General features: G+C 38.7%; 1 long non-coding RNA gene across 3 annotated transcripts; it reads right to left on the bottom strand.

Moving 5' to 3' along the window:
* Positions 1-1097: 1097 nt before the first annotated feature.
* LOC129203966 (uncharacterized) lies at positions 1098-20318 on the bottom strand. Of its 3 annotated transcripts, none has more exons than XR_008576228.1 (6): positions 20184-20318; positions 12850-12971; positions 9620-9694; positions 5200-5252; positions 4908-5000; positions 1098-4794 (listed from the first exon to the last, which is right to left on the bottom strand). It is a non-coding gene; the product is annotated as an uncharacterized LOC129203966 (long non-coding RNA). The 3 variants fall into 3 exon arrangements; XR_008576229.1 differs by lacking the exon at positions 20184-20318 and having other exon boundaries at positions 1098-3304; positions 4352-4794; positions 12850-15836; XR_008576227.1 differs by lacking the exon at positions 20184-20318 and having other exon boundaries at positions 12850-15836.
* Positions 20319-20829: the final 511 nt, after the last annotated feature.

The raw sequence follows: 20829 nt of genomic DNA, 5'->3' as shown, positions 1-20829 counted from the left end.
GACATGCTGGAGGGAAGGGATGCCATCCAGAGGGACCTTGACAGGCTGGAGAGGTGGGCCCGTGTGAACCGCATGAAGTTCAAAAAGGCCAAGTGCAAGGTCCTGCACGTGGGTTGGCACAATTCCAAGCACAACTACAGGCTGGGCAGAGAATGGATGGAGAGCAGCCCTGAGCAGAATGATTTGGGGGTATTGATTGATGAGAAGCTCAACATGAGCCGTAATCATGCTTGCAGCCCAGGAAGCCAACCGTGTCCTGGGCTGCGTCAAAAGAGGTGTGACCAGCAGGTCGAGGGAGGTGATCCTGCCCCTCTACTCCGCTCTTGTGAGACCCCACCTGGAGTACTGCATCCAGCTCTGGGGCCCCCAACATAAGAAGGACATGGACCTGTTGGAGTGAGTCCAGAGGAGAGCCACAAAGCTGATCAGAGGGCTGGAGCACCTCTCCTATGAGGACAGGCTGAGAGAGTTGGGGTTGTTCAGCCTGGAGAAGAGAAGGCTCTGGGGAGACCTAATTGAGGCCTTCCAGTACCTGAAGAGGCCTACAGGAAAGCTGGAGAGGGACTGTTTATCAGGGAGTGTAGTGACAGGACAAGGGGTAATGGGTTTAAGCTGAAAGAGGGTAGACTTAGATTAGCTATTAGGAAGAAATTGTTTACTGTGAGGGTGGTGAGGTGCTGGAACAGGTTGCCCAGAGAGGTTGTGGAGGCCCCCTCCCTGGCAGTGTTCAAGGCCAGGTTGGATGGGGCTTTGGGCAACGTGGTCTAGTGGAGGGTGTCCCTGCCCATGGCAGGGGGGTTGGAACTGGATGATCTTTGAGGTCCCTTCCAACCCAAACCATTCTAGGATTCTATGATTTCCTGCTGCTATTGTGAAAACTCAATTGTAAAATCCATACAGTGATTTCAGATCATTTTGCATTTGGGGCTTGCTTTTATATGCTCCTGAATTTCACAAAGGACTCAGGATTGTAAGGTAGGGCACTGTGGTATCTGAAGGAATACTCATTGGCTCCTCAGTGTTTTCACAACTGTGTTACAGAATAGATTGTGTAATTGCAGTTTGCATAGAAGCCTGGTGTTAGAAAGTCAGATTTTTATTGATCAATAGACAAGTAAAACAGAAAATAACTCAAATGATAACTAAACAGCACTATATGCAAAAAGGCAGCAAGATGTATAAATACCATTAGCTGACCATGGTCACACACACAAATGGACAAGCACGATCCACCTGTCTTTTACAAGTTAAGATAATAAAGCCGCACAAATAGATTATATTAATTTGACTAACAGCACTCCATGTCATTATTAGAGTTGAAAGTTGAAAAGTTTTGCATCTGGAAAGTTGTACCAAACACAACAAAATTCATACAACCAGCCTAACTATTTTTTGTAGGAAGTTTCATAGTGTGGTCATTTTTCATTTCCATAGAAACTGTTGCCTCGTTTAAGTGCCTTTCTCCACTCCTGGGGATCATTCAGGAACGCACAGTTAATTAGAGAGGGCTCCATGGGGGCTTTTACCACATTTTGTGATTTTCCCTGTTCATTTTGCACCTCACAAGACAGAATTCCTTAGGTAACTTTAAAAATCAATGGGTTCTGAGTCTTTTAGGAAAAAACGTCTGTTTTATAAAATGCCAAAGAGAAGGAAATAGGGATCAAAGAAAAAAATAGCTACAGCCCACTGATGTGTGCTATTATTCTATTGACAACTGCATCACAATAGAAATTCAATTAGAATTAGTTTAAACTGACTTTCAAGTTCATTACTGGTTCAACACAAAAAATAATATAACACTGAGGGCTTCACCCATAAGTGTTTCTTTGCATGTATTTCTCAATTAATTTCATACTTTTGTCTTCTTTTTTAGTCACTTTACATTTTTATGAGTCTTTTTCTGAATGGAATACAAAATAAGCCTATATCAGGATTTATAAAACAAAACAAAAACTTAAATACCATTTGTAAATCATATGAAGGATGGTTAAAGTTAAGTTTTGCATATATATGCTACGAAGTCACTTCTTAGTTTGAAAATGACTAAATCTACAATTGTTATTCGTTTATCTTGAGAAGATAACAGGACTGGAGGAAGGAGGAGCACTGGAAAGAGCATATTTTTATGTGGGTGGGCAAAGAGAGGGCTGAGAGAGGTAGAGGATGTTTTGAGCAGTTTTGGGTGAGGAGGGGGAGAAGTGGCTGGGCAGATGGCTCTCTTAAAAGCAGGATGGCAGAGGACACCTGCATGGGTTGCTGAGCAAGAGGCAGGAGTCAGAAGGGTCCGGGCATCTCCAGAGGTCTGGGTAGGAAAGGGGAGTCCAGATAGTTTTAGAGAAGGTTCTGTAGCAGATTAAGGATGTGTTTGGGGGAGAAACAAAGGCAAGGAATGCTCTTTATTCCCTCCTTTACTCATCAACTTCCTTGTTTTGTGCTCTTCCAGGGTGTAAGAACAGCAGTCTCCCTTCTTCTTCTAGCAGTCCTTTCCCACCAGGAACAAGCTCAAACTCTCTTCTCGGGCCTTTGGGACCTCTTGGCGAGGGCGGGACTGTTTCCTTTGGGAGGAAAGCAATAGGGTGCCATAAGGGTGGTTCTGCTGCCATGAGTGCGTCAGGGTAAGTGATGCAGTGGGGCTGGAGGAGCTGGGCTGGACCAGGGTCTGCAGCAGATGCCCTTGTCTGCACCCTGAGCCACCACTGCCCTCACCTCTCCTCAAACACATGCCAAGCCTGTTCTCCAGCAAAAATGCCTAGAATGCAATTGTCCTGCCTATAAACTGAGTCTCTGACTTCCGAATTCTTTCTGTAGTGCTAGTCCTTCCTGACAGATGCTGGGTCCACGTAGGAAGAAGTGGCAGGGCTTCAGCAGCAAGCTCTGTCTCCTGCAACTGACTGCTCTCCCCACAGCAACGGCTGTAACTGGAAAGTGGGAAAAGTGGGCTTGGATGCTTTTGGTCCAAGCAGAGAAATCTTCTCACTTCCTGATGATGGTTTTATATACTAGGCCACTTATATATTACTAGAGGAGAGGGTAACTCTGATGTATTTTGAAAAAAAAAAACCAAAAACCAAAAACCAACCCCACAAGTTTTAGATCTTTATGAAAGAGAAGATATTTTCAGCACTATAAATCCAGATTGCAGAAGGCACCTTCTATCAGCAGGTGACTGGTCAATAAATGTCCCAGACAGACTGTCCTTTAAATTTCCTGTCTTGGCTAATTCCAGTCTTCTCCACACGCAATCTTCTGAACTCTGCTCCTGCGACAGGCTGGAGGCACGCAGGGACGGCTTTTAATCCTGCTATAGCAATCAGATAAATAAGTCCCTTTGGGGAACTTGGGCTGAGGCAAAGTGGAAATTAGTATAATTTAATCTTTCCATTAGGACATATCTTAAAAGTTTTTAGAAGTGATTCCTTCTTTTTATCTACATAGTTTCTACGCCTATGAGATCCCTTCATTTTATCTACATAGTTTCATTGCCTATGAAAATTAAATTTTATTAAAGGAAATACAGTATGCCAGTCTCTAGAATCACTTAGGTACTAAGAAATCAACTGCATGCTGTGAACTTCATCCAGTGGAAGCTGTTACTGATGTAGACAGCATTTAGACAAAAAGAGATAGAGCAACAGGGGCCCAGCCTAGCAAAAAAAAACCCCTGCATGAATCCCAAGTTTCTCCAGTCTCACAGTCACAAATGTTTCGAAGCAAGCTAAGGCCAATCTCCAGCAGACAGCTGTTGTCGAGGAACATTAAATGGGAACACTTCATTTGAAGAGGTAGTCTAGCAGAAGGGGCTCAACTTAACTACGACTCTCAGAGCTACTGTTGCTCACGGCTCTGCATTTTCTGTGTGTTCTTCTTCCTTCTTACAAAGCACAGGCAGGACAACAGTGCGTTGCTCATTATCCCTTTTTGCAGCAGGACCTGTTTGTAAAGTTGTAGGTAAAGTTGTAGGTAAAGTGACCTCTATTAATTCATGACTCAAATGAGTTACTTCATCTGAGTTTTGAAATTAGAAAAGCCTTTGCATCTCTCAAGGGGATCTGTTACGTAAGTAGGGAAGGCCTAAGACAGACCCTTCAAAAGCTCTCCACCTGCCTGGCTCAGAGTATGAGTTGACGACTTATTCACTTGCAATAAGTAAATCTTCATCTTTATTATGATATGGACACAAATGGTGTTGCTGACAACTTTGGCATGACCTAGGCTATATCCTTTTAGTTTGTCCAAAACAAACTCCCTATCCTTCTAGCCATACGGGATTGTAAGTCTTGGAATTTAAAAACGAAGTATTAATATAGTCAGACCAAGTTTGATTAAGTATCAGCATGTTTGGGTTTACCTGCAATATCTGTCTTTAAAATTTAGTTCTTTCAAGCCTGCTGTCATCTGAACCATTACAGTGTGTAAATCAAGCTGTCCTGGCATGCTGTACCTGCAGGAGATTGTGAGTACAGCATTCTGCTCATGGGAGTGCTGAAAGTTAAGGAATTGAACTGCAACCATTTAAATTCATCACAAATTCATAATTACCTATTTTGCCACATACCATATACACCTCAACAGAAGTTATTAAAATTAAGAAAATATGCAGGTAGGTTTAAGAATAATTGTTACTAAAATATATCCTACTAAATATAATAAAAAGAGTAATTTCTCTCCATTGGATATTGTATAGTTCTTTGTAACCATGGGAGAGGAAAAGAAAACCACCCAAAATACTTGCTTGAGGCATTTCTATCTTCTACATCCATTGTGAAATCTTCTCAGCTCTTGGCAGGAAGCCTGACATTTGCATACAAAGCCAAAGAAAATAGTTACAGTTTTATACATTAAAATAAGAAAGAAAGAGATGAAAGTTATTTTAAAAAAGAAAAAAAAAGAAATTTAGCACATACTAGGTTTTGGTCTATAATTTCTGATGGACTGACATTACAAGAAAATAGATGCAGTTCAGTTTCAAAATCGTTTGAATGGTCCACCTGAGGTTTCTAAAAGATAGGAAAGAAGTCATATAATTAAACCATCTCAAACAATGCTCAAATGTTATTTCCCATAATTGTGAAACCTAGGGAGTGAAATCTGAATTTTGTTGTTAAGTAGAGTCTCTCAGTACATGCTGTGACTATTTCTCAAAGTACTGCAATAAATGCAACCTCATCCTGAAGCACCAAAAAATATCATGCTCACCTTTCAGCTGGGAGAAGCATCTGAGGAAGTGATGACTAAACATTCCAGTCAAACTGAAAAAAAGAGAAAACAAAGTAGAACATTGTTTCACAACTCCCATGTACAAAAATGCAGAGTAGAAATAATCAGAAAGTGATTATATTGTAGAGGTCAAGTGGAGGAAGGTCAAATCCTCAGTAAGTATCAAAAACAGGTAAGATGATTTTTAGAACTATTAAGAACTGAGGACAAAACAGCAATTTCATTATTTTCTGCCAGTTTCTGATGGTTCGCACACGTCTTAAAGATTCAGTACAATCCAGACCATCTATATCAACACAATAAATCAAAAGGATAACAATAATGTCTGAAGAAGTGAGAGAGCTTGAAGAGTTACTAAAAAAAAAATAAAACCCATTGGCTAAAGGTGACAAGAAGATTATGATAAAGATCTGGAAAATCACTAACAGCAGTGATTTGGTGGAAGTGAGTAGGGATGGGTAATTCACTATTTGTCACAACATCTTGAAGAGAACTAACGAGATGATGAGATTTATAGCTAAAAAGAATTAAATTTTTCCTGCAAAACGTATAATAAAATATAGAACTCACTGATGGGACATATTAGAGAGGACAGATTATAATGAAATTCAAGGAAGGAAATAAATGGAAGATAGGTCCATTGCTGAGCATTAAAATCATTGTTATTTCCAACATAAAATATCCTTGAATAACCAGAAACTGGAAGGATTTTCTATAAAAAAGATCCCTTTATCCATGCATGGTACTTCAACACTCTTCCTCTAATCATGCACCTCTGACCAATGGATCAAAGACCACCAGGATATAAAAAAATCTCTTGGTTTGTGAGGAACTACAGGAGTAAACTAAATGACTTATGACACAACAAATAATAAGAAGAAAAATAGAAAATTAGCAGTTTAAAACAGTAAAAGCAAAGATGCATCTGCTCTGCACATATCCTTTCACAAAGGCATTGAAGCAGCTAATATTATGGGCCAGCCTCGAGGCAAAACAGAGCAAAGGGCGTGCAGGAGGCCCAAAGACATGTGCAAATTGCTAAAATAACAGGGCCAGGACACCAGCTCAGCACTGCTCCTATCACCCATATTGTTTCCTTCCAGGCATGGCAGGGCTAGTTTAGCAACTATCAGACAATGCCCAGGAAAGGTCTGAGCAACAGCATGAGCCAGGGGTTATTTCCAGTACACAATCCGGACAGAGCTGGGCTGTTTGGGTCAGGGAAGCTGTACTACACTGCTTGCCCTCAGGGCAACATAACAGGCCCTATTTTCTGGTGTGGTTTTATGTGATCACAGGGATTCCCATTAAGCTTTTTGGTAGAGAGAATGGGCATCAATAGAAAAAAAAACATGTCTTCATAGCTGATGGTAAATGGCAAGGGGGTTATTCTGTCTCTTCAAAAACCTAGGTTTTTCTACTTTAGGCTGCACTGGGTCCTGCAGGTGTCCTAAACATCCACCTAGGAGAGGAAGTAAAAGGCCTGGCCTCCTTCCACAATTTTTCCCCTCCTCTTTAAGACCATGCAAAAACATAATACTGTACAGAGCATGTGCCTATTTACCTTATTTATGTCAGCATTGCCTTTATGCTGGCTGAATATCAGGCAGTTGCCCCACCTCCAGCCATAGTATCAGTAAGTATTTCTTAAATTTAAGGTGCGTCCAAGATGACGGATCTTTTAGATAATATATACATTCCTATACATATGAAAAAGATTCATATAAACAGTCCTTTCTGCGTCAATGGTGTGTTCCTATTTAAAATTCACAGCAACAAGCAAGGGAAATACAAGACTCTCTTTGAGCCTCCACCCACAAATTGATGACTCTATACAGATCAACAGAAGAAAATCCTGTTTATAATGAACATGTAACAGTGGTGTAGCGACTTTGACACAGATCTTTGTGTAAAGAACAAAATATTTCTATACAGTCTGACAGCCACCCAAGCTTGTCCTTGCCTTCTTCATCTTTATGGCTTGGGCCAAAACTACACACTTGACAATCAGGCCACTGCAAAGATGGTCTACTGGGCCTATGGGCTCTGCTTTTCACGTAATTTCTTTTTGAAGAGGAAAATTAATAGCATCTCCCAAACATTTTCTATTTTTTACTTAAGGATAAGGTCCCAAAGTCAATTATGTCAATCCGTGACATGATTTCTCCTTCCTAGTTTGAAGGGCAAAAATGTTTAATTACTGTCAACTTTTAAATAAAAAACACCACACACCAACAGGAATGGCTTGATGTGAAGTTGATTAGAGGGCTGGAGCACCTCTCCTATGAAGACAGGCTGAGAGAGTTGGGGTTGTTCAGCTTGGAGAAGAGAAGGCTCCAAGGAGACCTTATAGCAGCCTTTCAGTACCTGAAGGAGGCCTACAAGAAAGATGGGGAGGGACTGTTTACGAGGGCATGTAGTGATAGGGCAAGGGATAATGGGTTTAAAGTAAAGGGGGGTAGCCTTAGATTAGATGTTAGGAAGAAATTCTTTACTGTGAGGGTGGTGAGGCACTGGAACAGATTGCCCAGAGAAGCTGTGGATGTCCCCTCCCTGGAAGTGTTCAAGGCCAGGCTGGATGGGGCTTTGGGCAACCTAGTCTAGTGGAGGGTTGGAACTAGATGGTCTTTGAAGGTCCCTTCCAACCCATACTGTTCTATGATTCTATCTATGAAGCATCCAGAGCTGTTGCACACTGTGCATGCCAGGGTTGTCTCTGCATCCCCACGCTCAGTTAAGAACAGAGTCCTGTTGTCATTAGAATGGCTACAGCTGAATAAAGTAGAATTAAAGCTGAGGCTGTGGAAAATGTAACTGAGAGGATTTTTTAACTAAGATATCTATTGCCCTTCTTGTGGGTATGATGGTAGAAATAGACAGTAACAATTTAAATAGCTAACCTAGTTACAACCTTGCAATATTGTTAGAGTAATCTAAACTTATGAAGAGCTCCTTTGACCTACTCACTCAGCTTTCTTAGTTCCAAGATCCGTATAAAGGGAGAAAGAAAGTTGCATTTTCAATTACATGTACCTGAAGTGGATGAATACTAATGGATTTTTATTGAATTTATTAGGGATGTTAGAGACATGCAGCAAGTCAGATTGTGCAAGCCAAAGCCAGAGGAGCTCTTTCTCACAGGACCACTAATTTCAGTAGGCTTTCTCTCTGAAAAAGGACCTACCATCCTGAGAAATAACTACCTGAACTAGCTCAAATTGCATCATTTTGACTGCTTTGGACAGCTGAAAAAAAAGGAAAAGGAAGCTACTTTTCAATATGGTTAATGTTCATTTCTACCAATAGGTGTGGGAGAAGCCATCCTCCGAGTACTTTTTATTCTGTGGTGACACAAAATAGCAAGTGCCAAATAACAAGCATACAAACCTGCTGATGAAAGAAGTCAGCAGAGTCTCATTTTATTGAAGGAGAGGAGGTGTTAATTACAGACCTCATGGTAACTGAGCTGCCAAGAACTAGCAAATATAATATTCAAATTCAAATTGTGCATTATTTCCTAATTCTTACATGTTCAGATATTTAGACCAAGGTGAAGATGGACAATATTTTCCTTTTTACTTCAAAAAATGTTTCCCTACACTTCATGTTAAAGTCTGTTTTATCTGCAAGTACAAGAACATAAGGCAGTAAAAAAGGCAATTCAGTCTTTTCAGAATTAAAACTATTAAAATATCCATAGACCTAAAGACAAAAGCAAGCTTGAAGCAAACATGCTACATCAAGAGAAACCAATGCAGCTCCAATCAGTAGGACTAATTTTTCATCAGCGTGCAGCAGCAAGCCCAGCTCTGGTTCAGGTGCAAAGTGCTGGTCCCAGTGGCCAGCTGTTGCCCCAGGGATCTAAGGCCCAAGTTAGGTGTCTGTTCTGCATCGGCAGGATTTAGGTGTCAGCCTTCCCTTGCTCGTTTGGAGAAATGCCACTTCATTGTCACAGCTGTTGCAGGTGCTTACGTTCCTCTTGAACGATGTGCTTGGGTTCTTGGGCACTACTAGCAAATACGTTCAGGCGTGCTTCCTTGTTGGCTGCACTTTGCCACAGGTAAAGGCTTTACTCTACCCAAGTCTATCTGGCATTCAGGTGAGGCAACCCTGTGCCCAAGTCGCTTTGAGACCTCAGTTTGGCCTTCAAACATCTTTGATGCTAATTATGATATAACAGCCACATGAAGTTCAGTCTATATTTGAGTAGATTAAGTCTATATTCGAGTAGACTAAGACTAAGACAAAGTCTTGTCACTGAAACCCCTTGGGATTTCCCGTACACAGCCTGTTTAGTGAGCATGGGATTCATCTCACCTGATGAGATCTAAAAGTTAAACTGCCAATCTAAGCTACATCACCTTAAAGAAACTTCCAGAAGATGATTCATTTCACATACCATGAACACCTCTCAGATGCTCTTTTCTCTCTGTTGATCACAGAAGGAGCTCAGGTCCCTCACTTAGGCTATGATCTAATAAAAAAGGAAGAATTTAGTGTTAGGGTTATTTGATCTTACATTTTGGTTTCTTGTAATATATTGTGTTTTGTATATAAATTAGGTTCCGTATGGGAAGCATTCGTTGTTTTGTTACCAAGTGGTCGTTAATATACCTGGACAAGTAATATGCTATCATAACCTCAATACTAAGGAAAACACCTTCACATATGGAAACTTAAACATGTAGTGTCTTATTGGTGCTGGTTTCAAATATTACAGCTGCCTAGAAGTAGACTATTATAAAGCAGAATTTTTAAAAAGAGCAGAGGAAAGCAGCAGGTCACACCAAATGAGAGATCACAGTAAGTGGGAAGGATGCAGCTTTATGTTGATCATAATTTTATGCTTTCAGGCTCAAGAGACTTGCATTACCCTTTCCGCAGCTAAAATTCCATTGTGTTTATGTTAGTTAATCAAAAAATACAAGTCGGTTATTTTCCCCATAGGCAAAGGATTTTTCGTGAAGGCATTTAAGTTACATACTAAAATTTGAATGCATGGAGTCAGCTGTTGATTTCCCTTGAATATCTAAGCACACACACAAATTAGCTCAGAACCTTTTCTATTACACAATGGTCACATAAAGTAATTAAAAATTAGTTATCAGAGCTTCATTTTGTCAGTAATTTATTCTGTAATTCTTAATAATGATACAGTAGTAGAAGTTTATTAGTACATTAAATTTATTAAATAAATATTGCGTATGTCATGTAACAAGTTTGAGCTTAGTTCAGATTTGCAGAGGTACTTCAATTCTATTTTTGCTACCACTTCTTCTGTCCTTATGCTGATCTTCAGAGTAAAGTTTTAACGTATTACCATAGACACACAAAAAAGGGAAGATTCAAAATATGCAGATAGAAAGAAGGAGCATGATTCCCACTGATTTTTAATAAATTTGATTTGTAAATGCTATTTATATCTTTAAAGTTTTTTCTGACGTGATTTAAACCAAAGAGAAAACAGAATCTTCAAACCCTAGTGAGCACAAGCAAACTTTGTGCATACAGGTGAGGATTTTAACCCTGCATGCTATTTTGGTACTTACACGGCCTGCTTATGGATCATATCCAAACATTTAAAAATAGATCTGCCCTTCTGCCCTCATGAAAGAAAAAATCATGGGTTAGTTATTTTTGGTTTTCCCACTCCAAATCCAAAGTGCATGGGAAAACTCATGCTGAGTTTTTGCTTATCCTTATTTCACAGCTAATATCTAGCACCAGAGAGTGTTGTGCTCCACTGCCTCATAAAACCACTGTTCAAGACATCCCTTGTTGAGCGAGGGTTGGGTGTTGAACATGACCATGCCGACGACCAGCACTGGAGATTCACAGGCAGCTGGGTCACACGGTTTCTCTGGCAAGTTTGATTCCAGACTGCGTTCAGGAGAAATAAAAACTAGTGCTAACAGCCATATCCTACCCAGTGCTTTTGCAAGGTCAGTGAGTTGCTACTTTTTCTACCTGGAAAGCATTGACATAGTCTGGTTGAACCTTACACATACATGAATCTCTCTGGCTAGATTTATGCTGTCAGATGTGGGTTTTGAGGTTGCATGGATGTAATATATTACTGAGGAGAGCTCAAGGACGTCAGGTCTTCAGACTAACAAAATGCAGAGTCAGGTGCCATTGTTTGGGGAATATGAGAGCAAAAGGTTCACACCCTTGTTATTTTTTTTGTTACTAATATCTCCTTCAATCTAGCTGACATGTGGCTTGAGGTATCCTTTCTCCAGATGTCACTCCATGTTGATGTGTCCTGAGAGTTTGGTGGTTATGATTTAAGTGCACTTACTATCAGAGTTCCACTTCTGTCCTGCTAAATCCAGATAAATCACACCTGAACTCCCAAAAAATCTTCTGAGAGGGCTCAAATAATATGAGAGATATAACTTATTTTTGTTTTGCTTTGTGGGGGAGGTTTTGGAAACCAGAGTAACTTCAGCCCCTAACAGCCTAGTTTTTATCCTGAAAGTACTTGAAAGAGCTCCCATTTGCCTCAGCAGTCAGAAAGAATAATAGTTATTAGCAGTCCATAGTCCTGTTCTCCCTCCTAGTCTTTTCTGTGGTGCCACATTTCAGACAGAAGAGTTTAGAATGCTAGCAGCTGGCAGAGGCAAAAGACTTTTTTTGAGGAATTATGTACATACTAATATATTGATTATTTGCATTCTTTAGGATTCATTGTAGAGTTTTCCATCCAAATGAAAGTTGATAGATCTGAACTAGCAATGTCTCTTGGTTTCTGTACCTTACATTTTACAAACTAGTAAAACCTAGTAAAATCTAGTTGGTGTTAGTATACTGGTAATTTTAAATGTAAAATCAATCCTCTCTGTAGTCAAGCATCTGAAAGGGTATGAGAAAAGGAAGGAAAAAAGGGTGTGATGAAGAAGAATGGGTTTCTACAGTCTTCAGCTCCCATGGTAACAAAGGAATTTGTATCAAAAGTTCACAGAGTAGGTTTCAGGAGAAAATATGGAACATCACACAACATTTCAAAGAAAGTTCGAGATGTCAGAAATGCATTATCAAAAGAATCATGATAAGGGTTAATCAACAGATTTTGATATTTTGTTCTGTACAACCACATTTCCCTAGCAACAGTTTTAGAAAACCCATGCCCAAGCAGGCATTCAAAGCCCTCCTCTCCTTTAGACTTGAATCATTGTTGAGTTCCCCCTGTGATATGTAACAAATTCTTCACTTATTTGTTAGCTGTCTTGCAGATACTGCTTTCTCACTAGCTATTGAGCGTAAACTAGCTTTTTGTTTTGTGATTCACTTAATGATAATTATTTATTTCCTATTAAATCTTTCTACCAAAAAACTTCAATCATCATGCTATTAATTTCATCCAAAGCCTATGTTTTTGATTACACAGTGTTTAATCAAATAAAGAATTATATTTCATAAGTAGCATTATTTGAAATTAGTCTGATGAGCAGAGCAACTGGAGGAGCCAGAGCAATAAACAGGAAAGGGTGTTGTGACAAGTAATGCAAGGAAGTAAAGGCTATGATGGTGACAAATAATTGAGGTAGCAGTGGAAGCAACCCAAAAATGTAAAGATGCATGCTATCCTTGAGTAAATGTAAACTAGTCATGCAAAAGTATTATCACCTGAAATGTCTTCAGTTTCCATGTGTTCTGAAAAATAGGGATAGAGCTGAAGAAGAATGGGTATTTGAAGGAACAGCAGAGAAGAGATGAAGTTTCAGCGACAACAGAGCCCTTGCAGATACCTGCTGAAAAACAATGCCTGTAAAACAGATATGTGTTCAGGAACAAAAGATTTATGAGCAAGACCAAGGACTGCAGTGGCTGGTGGAACAAAGAAAGAGAGCTGTTGACTGTCAGATTAGATAAGAGAATTAATCCATGTTATTTCTGCTTTGACAAAATCACGAGTCACAGAAAGCCACCAACTTCAGCAAGAATCAAGACAGTATTAACGCTTTTAATGCCAAAAATAAGCATTCTGAAATACAACAATTTTTGTGCTAACCAATTGTTCTACCATACCTAAGCGGATGGATAGAGAGGGAAACACACTGCATGAATAAGCATGAAACTGCCCCTTAAGCATACTCTTTTTTTATGGGTGGGGGGGAAGTGAGCAAACAGCTGTGTGGTTGTTTTAGCTGCTGGCCAGGTTAAACCAGAACACTGGTTCTCTGTATTGGTGCCCCAATACATTTGAGGCACTTTATTTTTCTGGTTAAACTTCATTGATTGCCTTTAAATCTGTTGTGTCTTTGAAACAAGAGCAGGACTTCAGTGTTCCTTATAAAAAATTACCTAAGCATCACAAAGTGTCCTGTCAAAATACTTGGCATCAAGGCATCCCAGTCTCATAAGTATTTTGTAAGGATACCATCACTACCTTTTAAACAGCTTTCAATTCAACAAACCAAACACACCAAGTTAAGCCTCTTAACACAAGATAGATATCTTTTGTCAAAACCCTATCAAGAGATCAGTTTCTTTTTTTAACTTCCAAAGCAACTAACAGCACAAAAGAGAAGATAATAGACGAAGTTGGAGGGTAGCATAGGTTTCAGATCAGAAGCAAAGGTGCTTCTCTGGAAGGTCTTCAGGGAAAAAGCAAACTTGAAGGCAGAGAATAGGTTTTGCACAATAGTATGGCCTCTGAAACCAATTTGAGTCAACAGAATTCAACAGGAGTTTCAAAGGTTCATTTCAATGACGACCCACTGTCCTGTGAAATAATATAGTTACCTGGCTAGTTCTGCAGGAGCTATTAGCAGAATTCTTGAAAGAAACCAGGACTTTTCAGTCAAAATATATTTACTGGTTACTGACTCATTGACTGATGACAAAGAATTGAAGCGCACACCAAATCCATCAACAAACAAATTGGTTTCCTTATGAAACCTGAACATAAATACCAGGGAAATAACAGAAAAGATGGAGAAGTTTCTTACTTTCTCTTACAATGAAAGAAAGGAAGCAAATGTTTCTGAATAAAATTGTGTTGGCTCTGGTATTCAAGAAATAAAAGTTTTCCACATGCACTGTTGAACTCCACCGTTCAAAAGCCTTGGAGGAGATCTAAGTTAGCCAGGTAAAAGTGTTGGCAATATATAGCCTTTTTACACAAACACTCATGTTTTAACTTGCAATAAAATTGCATATACTTAAATCATTTTAAACGTTCACATAATAGTCCATTTTTTTGCTATGACCATGAACTTGCTATGAATTTCTTCCACCGGACCCTTTTTGCATAATACATTAGGTTTGAATGTTGCCTTATTATCCTTAACTGCCATCTCTTACCTACTTAGAACATCACCATGGACTTTGCCTGAACTCCCCCCTTCCATCTTTGCACGAGCTTCTTACCATCTCCTATACATCCTTAGATATTTTCTTTGTTTAGATATGGATTTTGGTTCATTATCTGTCAAAACCCCGATGGATTTCTTTGTCCTAAATTATCTCCTCTGCTATGAGGCATTCTGTCAGTGTTTTAAAAATAACATCTTATCACTATTTGAAACCATTTCCATTGCTGTTGTGTTCAAAGTCTCATCATTCTAAAAGAGGTTGTTACCATTAGGTTTGGAGAGAGAGATGACATTTGGGGTGTCTTCACAAGTGAACATTAAAACTTTGTGCATACTACAATGCAGACTTTGGCTTCCTTGGCTTCCATGAGGAATTTTGCCTAGCTGAGAGTTAGAATTCCATTTCTATAGCCCAAATTTCCTAATGATTTCCTCTCTTTCCAGTTTTCAAAGTTCTTCTGCATCTGTCCCTGACTAATACTAATTAGACTGCTCTCTTTAAACTCTCATCTGCTCCACCAAGTGTTTTAAAAGGTGCCAAGCACACCATCCAAATTTTGTGTGCTGCTTCTGCCATCTCCTGTATATCTATTTAATCTCTGACAGGTTTGCAAAAAAGCAGGAGAGGAGGAATAATTCAATATTTATTAGCAAAACTAGTTTGAGAATAGCAACAATACAATCTATTGATTCTTCCTCCAGGAAGAAATAACCAAACACAAAACTCCTGCTCATCACAAACTAATTGTTTAGATTAGATATTTAGATGAAGAAAAGGCTTTTTTTCTTATACCATGACATTTTTACAAGTGTGAAGTATTTAACAAAAAATGCAAGATGGGAAATATTTGAAGAATGTCCTGGTTTGGGAGGTCAGCATTTTACTTACTTGGTGCAGGGCATTATGGTAGAGAGATTTCATAAAATTTAATGAACAATATGACAAATTTGCTGATTGCACACTGTTTGAAATGAGTGTTTACAGTTACTGCAGAGATCTTTCTAGAATTTAGTTGTGATTGGGTTTACGAGACCTTTCCAGTTCTATTAACTGAGCTAAATACAGACTAAGGACTAAACTAGAGCCCACTGAAGTTATAAGTTATTTATCTACCGAGGCAAGAAATCTAACCTCTCTTTCCTGCGTAGGTTTCAGGTCACCTACAAATGAGGTTTTTCCTGCTCATTTATGAGAGTTCTCCTGAGCTTACCTAGCAAAAGGCTTCTTTCTCGGAGAAGACAACCTTCCCTCCCATTAATCAGCTGCTGCTCTCTGCGCTGGGGGGGGAAGCTGGTGTACGGGTTCCTTCTGCGAGCCACAGAGAGACAAGAAAAATTGCATTAAAAGGAAAGGGAGGAGGAGGAATTTGCAGATACATGGAAGACCAAGTGAACAAGCGTGAAACTGCACTCTCCTCTTCTGCTGCTGTTTCCTGAGGACAGACCGTGTTGATTTGCACTAGACCGCAGATTGTCCTGCTGTTCAGAGTAAAACAGGGAATAACACTAAGCATCTAAAGAGTAATTCAAGAAAAAAAAATGGTCAATTGAAGATGCCACTATTTTTAGATAATAAAAATGGCAATCTCAAATGGTTCAGAAGGGCTATATGATTACTGGTGTTGTACATGCTCCAAGGATACCAGAGAAAATAAAATTTTCCTACACAAGATCCAAAATCTGCAGGAAGTTCATCTTTTAAAAAACAGCTTTTTCAAAAAAGCTATATACAGAACTGTGACTCACCACCACCTAAGTAGTTTAAGAGAAGAAGTTTAAAGAAAAGAGCAAATAAAAAAACCCAAGCCTGGTGTCTTGCTCTTTCTCCCCCCACCCCTCTGCCTTTCTTCCCCTCTTCCCAGGAAAGATTCGGAAGAGTTTATAATGATGAAGAAGCATAGCCCTATAAAACTTTAAAGAGGCCAACAGAAAAAGCTTCTTTGAACATCTCCATAGCTCCCTTAAGGTCTTAATTGCTAGTCACGTTAAGAACTCCCGTACAGACTCTAACTGAAAATGAAGTGTACGAGAAGTGAAATTTAAGTCAGTGGGAGTCTTATCATCAACAGTGACAGCAGCAGAATTTCACACAGGATATTTACTGTTGCCAATCCTGGTAAATAGCTCAGCACCTTTTTTAACACACAGCTGGAAACTTTTTAGCAGCGCAGTACAACCAAATCTTACAGCCTGATCCTTGCTGTGTCATATAGTCACAGCGAATGTGAGCAAATCTATATAGACAGAGGTGATGATATTTACACGTTTCTGAGATTGCTTGGACTTTTACAAATGGGAAGTGTTAAGTGACTCATATGAGCACTATTACATAGTGCCTTGCATATAGGTGACCCCTAAATTCTTCACAGACTTCAGTTCTATGAGAATTTAAAATTATGTTTTGCACTGTTTATTTTTCACAGCCATCCATCCTTGTGACCATGGAAGGGTCCCTTTCAAGTCTGAAAGGTGGAGATAAATTTGCACTTCTTTTGCTGCTTGTTTATATCTACTTACTGTAATTCCCATTCAAATAATATTGAAATAAAATGAACAACCTAACTTGAGTTTTCAATTTGAATGTTTGTAGTTTTCAAAAAAGTAAAAATCTGGAAATGACTAAAATTCAAGTGCACAAAGAAATTTTGACAAAATATTTTGATCAGAAAGAAGATTCTGTAAGATATTAAAATTAGACACCTGTTTATTAAATAGAAATTATGCTCTCTGAACAAAAATGCAGTATTTTCCATTCCTATACAGCTATGCATGAATGTGTGTAACATCTTCCCCCCCCCAAAAAAAAAAAAAACAAGACTGAGAAGGAGCAGGAGCAGTTATGGTATCAAGGACCAGCGTTCAACAGAAGCACAGAAATATCCGAGAACTTAAGCATCGCAAGGGTATTATTCATATATATTTTGCCATTTAAAATGCACAAAAGCTGAAACACAAACAGCAATTTCATGTTTTTTATTAGGGTCATTCTTTTCATTATTGGTATAACCTGTACTTTTTATTCACTAAACTGAAGTTCTGTCAATACTTACCTTCTAGCCCAGCTAATGATTTTTTTCTAGAGTGGCTCCAGAAAGGCATTCTTGCAACAGGAATGTACTCTGTATTTGATATGGAAAAACAAAGAGCAAGCCAGGCATGAGTGAATGCTCTGCATTCATCTTTTCTGCAGACTGTGTTTTTCCCCTCTTTCTCTTCCAATTCTGTTTCTCCATTTAATTTCTTCATGCTCCTTTACAGACCCCTACCAAATCTTTACTGAATAGAAGATGAACTATACCATCTAGATTCTCACCACTTGGCAACAGCAGACATCCTTGCCTATCTGAGGTTAGTAACTGAAAGGCATCATTTCATTTCAGAATGAATCATGATTCAATATACTAATGCAATCTATTAAAATGGCAGTGTGTTTGACTAAGGATTTTATGGTTTTGGTTTTTCTTCACAGTTATGATAAATGTTTGCAGTTTTTGTAGCATTATCTTCTTTAATAAGATTTGTTAAAACACATGTAAATCTAAGTGACATTATCTTCAAGACAGAACCTAACTGGTTTCTCACTAATGACCATATCAAGTGTTAGGAATGTTGTTCTTTGAATCTCAGTTTCTCAATTGCCTTGAAAGCAGATGTTACTGATATACTTCAAGGTATTCTATTTCCTATCAAAACAGACCCCAACATTTTCAGAAAAAACAACAGATGGGTTAATCTATTTTTATTTATTAAATGATAAGTCTCACAGATTTAAGAAACAAAGGAGTCTGAACTGTCTGTGTATGGAGGACACTAAATTGTGTTTTATCATGCTTAGTACTGTTTGAACAAATAACTCTGTAGTGTTCACCCAGGGTGAATTCATTTAGTCAATTGGGCTCAGTATTTGTCTATAGAATAAAAAATAAATCCTGTATAAAATAAACCTTAAAAGAAAGTGGTATTTTCACTTTAATTAAAGTTCTTCATGTGCAGGCTTGCAATGTATTTACTATACAGAATACAGCACTTTATTGTGGCAAGGCTTCTGCAAACGAGGATAAAAGATATAAACATCAGTTTGCTGAAAGGCAATTCACAAATAAATGTAAAATTTCTTAATGGACATTATATTAATGTATCTTCATATGTATAACCCATGGTCATATGTTACCCATTTATTTATTGCTCTAAAGTAACAACTATTATAAAGTAGAATGCAGGCCTGGGTAAAATGATATTTAGCTAGTTGTTTATCTTATAGTAAGATCCAAAGCATGCTTCAGGATACGATGGTGGTATCCTGAAAGGGACCATCATTAAGATGGAGAAGGAGCAGACAAAGAGACTCTAGAACAGTCATTGCCTTTGAAAGACCTGGGTTTGTGGCAAATTGCTACAACAGATCACCAAGAGAAGACAATTCAGCAAGCGATTTTTGTGTTGTATAATTATCTAGGGTCAGAGTGTCCCATTGTATTTCTATTCCATAATACAGTATAAAACCAGGTGCTCCTTGAAATCTTCTTACATTGATTTGGGAATTTATACAAAGTGGTCTATCTTCAATTCAATTTTCTTAATTTTATGGGACAACAGAAATGTGAATGCAGACATCATCTTCCAGTGAGTCTCTACATCACTGAGTCAAAGCAATGAAGGGAAACAAATTCAGATACTACCCCACTGCCTTATTGACAAACGTTAAAACACAACGCATTCCTGATTGAGCTGTCTTGCTGCATTAAAATCAACACATAGGTAAGAAAAATAGAAAGTAGTTTAGTTAAATAAAACAGAACCACATGAAGCAAGGAATTTTATCATAGTGCTAGTCAGTAAAGGTAATAATATGCAAATGACAACCTTTCTAACTACATATGAGGGAATCATACTGCTGAAATGTTAAAAGTTTCTCTCACTTTTAAAACCCAGCATTGTTTCGGAACTTCCAGAATTCTGTACATCTCATGCCACATACCCCTCTTCACCCATATCATTCACTTCAAACTGAAAAACTTCATGGGAAAAGTGAGAAACTCTATGTTTCTCTATGCAATTGCTGGAGAAAACAATAAAAGGTAGCAATGACAATTATATTAATTTTCAAACCTGGCAGTTAATCTATTAATTTACAATTTACCTTAGTTACCCATAATTAGATTTATTCATAAAACCTATACTTTTTGACTTATTTGCTTTTTCTGTGTCTATAGCACATTTTAACATTGGCCTTGAGACCAAATCCACAGCGTATTATTCAACAAATATGACGAATGCTAGAGCAGAAAGACAGATAGATGCAAATATGGAAACTCTGAATTCTTTCTAGCTGAATTTCATATAGGTTTTATCAATTCTATACACCTACAAGGAATGTCAGGCTCATTGGCTGCAGTATTGCAGAAGGATCTCCTTATTGATTCCTGTAGGAATAAAGATACAAGTTTTCAGGTACTGTTGGTGGAGAACCGGCCACTTAGAGATAGAAAAGCAGCAAGAGCTATAGATCTGTCTTCTTCCTGAAGCCACAAGAAGTCAAGGTTAGTGAAGGAAAAGAAGAAGGAAAAGGAGAAGCCATCTCTTAAAGGCTTACCTGAATCCCAGCTCAGAAGCAGTTAAGTCACCTAACTCTGTTTTTCTTACCTGTATTTTCTCCCTTAGAGAGATTAGAGCTGTCAAGAGATAATGCAGCAGATGGACCATCTTTCTAAAGCACAGCAGAAAAGCTGATAGTGATTATAGCAAGCAAAGGGACATCACTTGCGACACAAGCACCCACTTTACTAGTCAACAAATGGCATGATTGTGCCTGCTGGGCCAAAGTATTTCCCTGCTGCTCTTTCTGCTGTGATTGACCACAAGTGCTGTTCTAATTCAGGAAGTTGTCAAGGGATACAAACTGTTATTTATACACACTCCCGTGCTGCTGGAACAAAGCAGGCATCAAGGAGAAATGAGTTGAGCTGGTACAACTCAATTTCAAAACCTTTTTAAATGTCACCCAAGAAAGACTGATGTTGGAAACCAGCCTCACGTGTGTGCACATAACCTCCTTTCTGTTTCAGTCACGTGCGTGACCTGAATTTGGAAAGTGAAATGTGAAAACTGGGAGCTCAGTAAAGAAACGCCACACTTCTTTTTGGCAAAGCACAAGGTACTCTGTGGGTTTCTTTGCAGAAGATTAAGCACAGATATGTTTATTCCCCATGACTTCCCACATGAAAACAATTTTGAAACAAGAAAGGTAACTGTGCTTTGTGCTGGTTCCTATCTTTATTAAAAATAAAGG

This window comes from Grus americana, chromosome 3, assembly GCF_028858705.1.
Source record: "Grus americana isolate bGruAme1 chromosome 3, bGruAme1.mat, whole genome shotgun sequence".
NCBI lineage: Eukaryota > Metazoa > Chordata > Aves > Gruiformes > Gruidae > Grus > Grus americana.
The sequence above is the reverse complement of the archived record's forward strand: the minus strand, read 5'-3'. Positions and strand labels throughout refer to the sequence as shown.